This window comes from Panthera uncia, chromosome C2 (assembly GCF_023721935.1).
Source record: "Panthera uncia isolate 11264 chromosome C2, Puncia_PCG_1.0, whole genome shotgun sequence".
NCBI classification, from domain to species: domain Eukaryota; kingdom Metazoa; phylum Chordata; class Mammalia; order Carnivora; family Felidae; genus Panthera; species Panthera uncia.
The window spans coordinates 53,298,877-53,305,602 of NC_064810.1; the positions used below are offsets into that span (position 1 = coordinate 53,298,877).

The 6,726-nt window shown below is 43.0% G+C and overlaps 1 long non-coding RNA gene across 1 annotated transcript; it reads left to right on the forward strand.

Moving 5' to 3' along the window:
* The first annotated feature begins 804 nt into the window (after positions 1 to 804).
* On the forward strand, positions 805 to 4,984 carry LOC125920918 (uncharacterized). The gene is made up of 2 exons (XR_007457249.1): positions 805 to 1,195; positions 4,712 to 4,984. It is a non-coding gene; the product is annotated as an uncharacterized LOC125920918 (long non-coding RNA).
* Positions 4,985 to 6,726: the final 1,742 nt, after the last annotated feature.

A 6,726-nucleotide genomic window follows, 5' to 3' on the forward strand; every position in this document is an offset into this window, starting at 1 on the left:
TTCTTCACTTATGTCCATATTTGCTCTGGCCCTTTGGGATGATGGCAAGAGGCAGATGAACGAAAGTGAGTGGGGGAAGGGAGGAAGGGGAAGAAGGAGAATCGTCTTCCACACCAGACTTTGTTTAAGCGGGAAGACACCTCCGGCGGCGGGTCTTTAGGACGACAACGGAAAAGTTCCACTAGGAGCTCACAGCACGAGTACTGGCGCCCCCAACCTGCTGGTGGCGGCAGGAGGTCTGGGATCTAGTCGGTCCCCTCCGAGGGTCCCGCCCGTCAGCGCTGCGGGGTCGGGCCCTCCAGTATCGCTGGGAGTCTGGGAGAGGAAAGAGACTCCACTGATTCCGTTCTTCCTCCCAGCTCGCCTTGGCGGCGGTCGCCGGCCATGGCCCCGCCAAGTCTGTGCTCCCAAGCGGCCGCAGGTGCCGAGTGGCCCATCCCGAGCGGCAGCGACGCAGGGCTGGCTGACCCCTCCCAGCGCCCAGCCCCGAGAGGGTCTTCGGTGCGTGGTAGAGGCCCTGGGCCCGGGAGCTCCCCGTTGCAGCGGCCTGTGGGCGCGGCGCGCAGGGGCGCGGGCGGGCGGCGGCAGCTCCCAGGCGCAGGCGGAAGGCGCGGCTCGGCCACGGTCACGGCCGCCGCCGGGTCTCGGGCGGAAGCGCGGGCTCCGGAGGGGAGGGGCTGCCGCGCCGGGCGAGGCCCAGGGCTCCCGGCCCGCAGCGGCGCCGGTAGTTGCAGAGCATATCTCAGGCGGTTGCTACGCCTGCCAGGCAAGGATGGCCCTGGTCAGTTTCAGCCCCGTTCCCGCGCGTGGTTGGGATAGGCCGGAGCCCACGCGTGTCCGTCTGTCACTGCGTCTTTCACTTCCATACATTAAGCCCCCTCCACCCGCATAGGCCCCAGCTCTGCGGTTGGTCGCTCCCGCGTCTGCCACCTCCAGGACCCAGAGCCGCCAAAGCAGCCTCCCGGCAAGCCTTGACTTCCCGGATGGGGCCATGCTTTTCTTCTAGGACAATCAGAGCTCCTCCCCTCCCAGCGATCTTTCTAGGAGGCCACCTCCAGAGATTTCGAGGCGATTTCCTCCCCCGCCGCCTTACTAAACTGGTAACTCCTCTCACCAGAAACACCGCGGGGGAATCACAAGCTGAATGTTTAGCGAGGGACCACCACCACTACCACCGTAAAAAACACAACTCAATGTGCGTGTAATGTTTTGATCAGTGGGTTAATAGGGGATAGAAGTTCGCTCTCTATTTTTCATATCCTTGATGTTCACGCTTTTTTAAAGTTACATTGTCCTGTTATCTGCTCGGTCAACAACACGGAAAATGTGATATTGCTTTTTTGTGTGATTCAAAATCAGTTCCAATGACAGTGACTGAGAATTTCATGGCATCTTGTGAAATAAAATGGAGATGCACACCTAGGTGAGAGTCATTGTATTATATAGTGGAAGGCTAGATCCACCAGCAGCCCTTGAGAATCATTCTCTGCCTCTCTCGGCTCACCCCCTCTAGTGGGACTTCTATCATTTAATTATTTTTTTAATTATCATGAGACTCTCAGTCTAAGAGTAAGCATAGGGCAAAAGATTGAGCATAACACTTAAACAGTTCCCTCAAACTATCTTTATCCTCTTGGGGAAGTAATTCCTGGGCTAATAAAGAATTTCAAATTACAGGACACAGGAAAAAGTTGCTTAAAAAAAACACTGAAGTTATACTTCGTTATTTATTCACCAGATATTTATGGAGCACCAAATACACACACACACACACACACACACACACACCACACCACACCACACCATACATACATACTCTGGGCTATATAAATGATAATATATACATCTATTGAATACTTAGTATTATATAGGCAATATAATTGTTTTAAAAGCATTATATCATTTTACCCTTTCAGAGACAATATAAAGTAGATACTGTTATTGTTATTTCTGCTTTATAAATGAGAAAAATGACATATTGCAGACTTGAAATAACTTTCTCAAGGTCGCCCAGGTAAGTGTTATGGCAGGGGGTTAAATCCAGCCAGTCTGATGCAGAGTCCACTCACCCACTACATTCTATCCTCCAGTCAGATCTGGGAATCTGTGTATTTTGGAACCACCTCAGATGAATCTGATGCAAAGTAGAACTTGAGAGGTATTGATATAATCACACTCTCTCATTTTCCTGATCAGAAAACAGACCCATAGAAATGATTTGTCTGAAGACACAGAATTAATTAATTGAAGAATGAGATCCAGAGAGCCACTTCCTGGTTCCTTGCCCTAAGTCCTTTCTACCATCCAAACCACACTGGCTCAGTCCAGGAGGAGTCAAGGAATGTAAATAACTTAACAGTTACAATAAATGTACAGTAAAATCTTGATTATCCTTAGCTTTCTCTTCTAATTGCTTGCCTTCTGGAAATTTGAGTGCTGTAGTTCCTCTCCCAGAGGGAGACAGAAACCAGGTGACATTCAATTATTTTATTTCTGCTTATATCAACTGGTAAGAACTCTAATATTAAAAATAAAAAAAGGGTGGGGGGAGCCAGAGAGGTTTGGTGACAGAAAAGGCTAAAACAAGTTCCTAAAATAAGACCTGCAGATGATCCCTGGATTTTGGTTTTCCCTACTACCAATAATTCTCATTGCTGTGGTGAAGGTCTAAAGAGGGAAAGAAGCAAAATGGATGCTCTCATCTTTTTTTAATTTTGTCTTATTATTATGTTTGTTTTAGAGAGAGAGAGAGACAGACAGAATGTGAGTGGGGGAGGGGCAGAGAGAGAGGGAGACACAGAAAACGAAGCAAGGCTCCAGGCTCTGGGCTGTCAGCACAGAGCCCCATGCAGGGCTTTAACCCATGAGTGTGAGATCATGACCTAAGTCGAAGTCGGACGCTCAACCAACTGAGCCACCTAGGCGCCCCAGATGCTTTCATCTTAAGGCTACCATTCCTCTACTCTTCCTGTGTACCCAAGTCTTGCCCATTGCTGATACTTGAAAAGTAGAATAAAGGAGAAGGAAATAAATGAAGAGAGTATGATGAATGACTCGAGCAATTTCTTTGTTTTGGAGAATAGAAGGGTTCTAGGGCTAAGAGGAAATAAATAACTAGGCTGCTATTCCTCCATCCTCAGCCTCAAGCACTGAGCATAGATAGTCCTACATTGTCATTAAACAAATAGATTTAGCCTGCTTATAACATCCCAACTTCTTTTAAAAAATTTTTCTTTGGAATCTCTTGAATCATAGACATGTTGAGAGGCTATGCAAGTACCATGGGGGCTGCTGCCTTTTCTCAACAACTGTGACCACGTTATTTCCTCACTTAAAAATCACTTGCTGATTCCCTAGCAACTCTAGAGAATAACATTTGACTCCCTAACAAGGCAAACAAAATATTATATGATTTTCTCTGACTAGTTTGGTTGGGGCAGAAGAAGTGAGGAAACTAAGTCAATTTGGTTTCTGGGAAGAGAGAACTGAAAAAAAGTGAGGGATAATCTGGTGAGGGGAATCATGTAAGGATGAGCTGGGCAGATCCACTAGCCTCAACTCAGAAATCCATCTACTACCCTATCTACATGAACAACCTGCTGGTCACATAATGCACCACCCTCTGGTTGGAATTTTGAGCAATACTAAACTCACTCTAGTCCTCTGTACATACAACTCTGTCTCCTGCCTTGTGTTCTTGCATTATGTCCATCCTCTCCTTGGAATTCCTTCCCCTCTTGTCCTCTTGGCAAATGCATTTATTGCCCCAAACCCTGCTCAGATAGCACATACCTGTGAATTCTTTCCTGATCCTCTGTTACATCCACCCCCCACCCCCCAAAGCAATAATCTCTTGCTTCTTCTGTTCCTTCTGTATCCTCTATTATGGCTCTTAGTCTATGTAATGATTTTTTTCCCACATCCTTTTCTGTTATACTGGAGCTCCTTGGGAATCTGTCTCTGTAAGTTTTGCTTAGTGTTATTAGAAAAGTTAGGGGACACAGGATTAACATATTTTTAGTAGAATATTATTTACATTTTGAACCAATATGCTCAGTATATTTAAAACAATAGGCCCACTTGTTACATAGTACAGAATGTCCAAAAAAATCTGGAGAGGAAAACATAGTGTATTTAGGATACTTTTTTTTCAGATTACCCCTTTACTTTAAATTTAGAGGTGCCTAAGCTAAAAAGTTTCCTGGAACTTGAAGAGTAGCATATTGAGCATATTATTTGAAAATGTAAATAAAATATTATATAAATGTAAGTATATCCTGTTTCCTGAATTCCAGGCCCCTATAGTCCTAGCACCTAACACTATGTCTGGTGCCTAACACATAAAAAGTATCTGCTGATTTGTTCTGAATTGAACAGAGCAACCACTAGTCTAGAATATCCACTGGTCGAGGGACCGGCTCATCATAGTTCCAGCCTCTACGTGTACTTTGGATGAGCTCCAATCAGCTTCCATCTCTTTGTCAATCTCAGTCCTCTATTTGCTCTTTCAGTTTGAATTAATGTTTTTGCCTAAATTACGATGACTACATGCTTTTGACATGTATTAGGGAAGGGAGTCCCCAAACTTGTCTCCACTAATGACAGTACAAGTTGTTGAGGGGCACAGACAATTAATAAAGCAATAGCATGAAAAGACCTCGGATCAACTAGTGGGTCGTTCATTCATGTATCAAACAATTTTTTTTTCCAGATCCCTCTACATGTCATCCTCTGGGCCAGGGAATACCCTCCCCCCCCCACCCCAGACTTGAAGAGAAACTGTGTTCTATGTGACATCTCCACTTGTATGTGTGCAGAATTTCCTACTGCCAGAAGCTTACAAGTAGACAAGAACTTTTTCTACCTTCTGAGACCATGAGGCCATGCCTGAACCAGCCATTTAAAGACTTTGCATGGATAACTCTTCTGCCAGGTTAACTCTTTAGTGAATAAAACATTTTGTGCATATTTATGCAAAATTCAAGAGATAATTGGTAGATATTTAATAGCACCTCTGGAGCACAAGTATACATATATATGCCCATAGTTCATATCCCTGAAAAGTAGTCTCACATGAACAAACCTATCTCTGTGGTATCTCTAGAAGTTTCACATGAATTTAATAATACCATGAATATCTTGTATGTTTGACCATTTAGGTATATTAGTAATGTTCACATACTCACCTCAGATAACTAATGTAAAAGAAAGCCTGTAATTTAGTAGGTACAGTTGAATATACTTTTAACATCATTAAAATACAGCTTATATATTACTAGGGAGAAGAATCGAGGACTTTAGCTTCTTTAGTCCTGCTGAAAATAATATGAAATATAACAAGAAATGGAGAATTAATGAAGTCTATATGTCTGAGGAATGATTATATTCTTTAACAAAAAACATTTGGGGAACTCTTGGCTCAAAAGAGATTTGAGAAATAGGGGGCAAAGGTTCCTGCCCCGATTAAGGGGCATTTTTAGAAGTGTAGTTTTCATTGTTTTTTTTTTTTCCTCCAGTGACACTCAGGTCATGTCTCAAATTGCAAAGCAACCAAAAATCTCCAGTCCATTATCTGAGTAATTTGGGCCCCAGATAAACTATCTTTGCTTGAATTACCTCTGTGGTTATCACCATTACAATCATATTAGCTTAAAGTAAGAGAGGCAACACAATGTATTGGGAATATCTGGAGCCAAATGATTTGGATTCAAATCCTGATTACCCCATTTATCAGCTCTGTGACCTTGGCCTTGCTTTCAGCTTCTTTCCTCTTTTGGTTAACTACTTTGTGAAACAGTCTATCTCAAATGCCCTGCCGACCATTAGGGAGATACTGTGAGGCCAGCTACGGTACTGTATATGCAAGCTACACTTTGGATTGCTGAGCAGTTCAAATATATGTTTCTGATGTAGGTCATACAATTTTTAATTAAAGGAAATATTCCTTGAAGTGAATTAAAGAAATATCCAAATTGATTTCTTGGAATCACTCACAGAATAGGATTCTCTGAATTAAACACCAAGAAACCACTTTCTCAAATATTTATCCATTTTGTTTCATTTTGCATTTTATCAGTAAATGAGTTCTGATATTGCTATAGCTACCAAACAATTTCTGCTCTGAACCAACAGAGACAGCATCAAGGCATTGACAAAAAGTATCATTGACTTCTCTTGTCATTTTATGTAATTTTTTTCTACTATGAGTTCACTGGATTCACTATTAGCATCTATGCTGATATCCTTGAATAAAACATTTACAAATCTGCAACCATTTATTCAAACATAAGTTTATATGCAGGGCAGAGAGAAAATTAAGGGACAAAAAAGTTCTATTGTAGATCTTCACATTTGTTTCTGAGACCATTTTTTCCTAAGGAAAAAAAGAAAGGCTACAAATTCATAAATTCTGACTTTGTGCTGTTCAAACTGGAAGTGAGAGGAAAATGTATTAATACAAATACCTGGGGGCACCTGGATGGCTCAGTTCGTTGGGCATCTGACTTCAGCTCGGGTCATGGTCTCATGGTTTGTGGGTTCAGGCCCTGTGTCGGGCTCTGTGGTATCAGTACAGGGCCTGTTTCGGATCTTCTGTTTCCCTCTCTCTCTCTGCCCCTTGCCTGCTTGAGCTCTCTCTGTCTCAAAAATAAATGAATAAACATTTAAAAAGTGTAAAATCAAAGTTAATAAATGTTTAAAAAAAACAAACCCCTGCCCCCAAATACC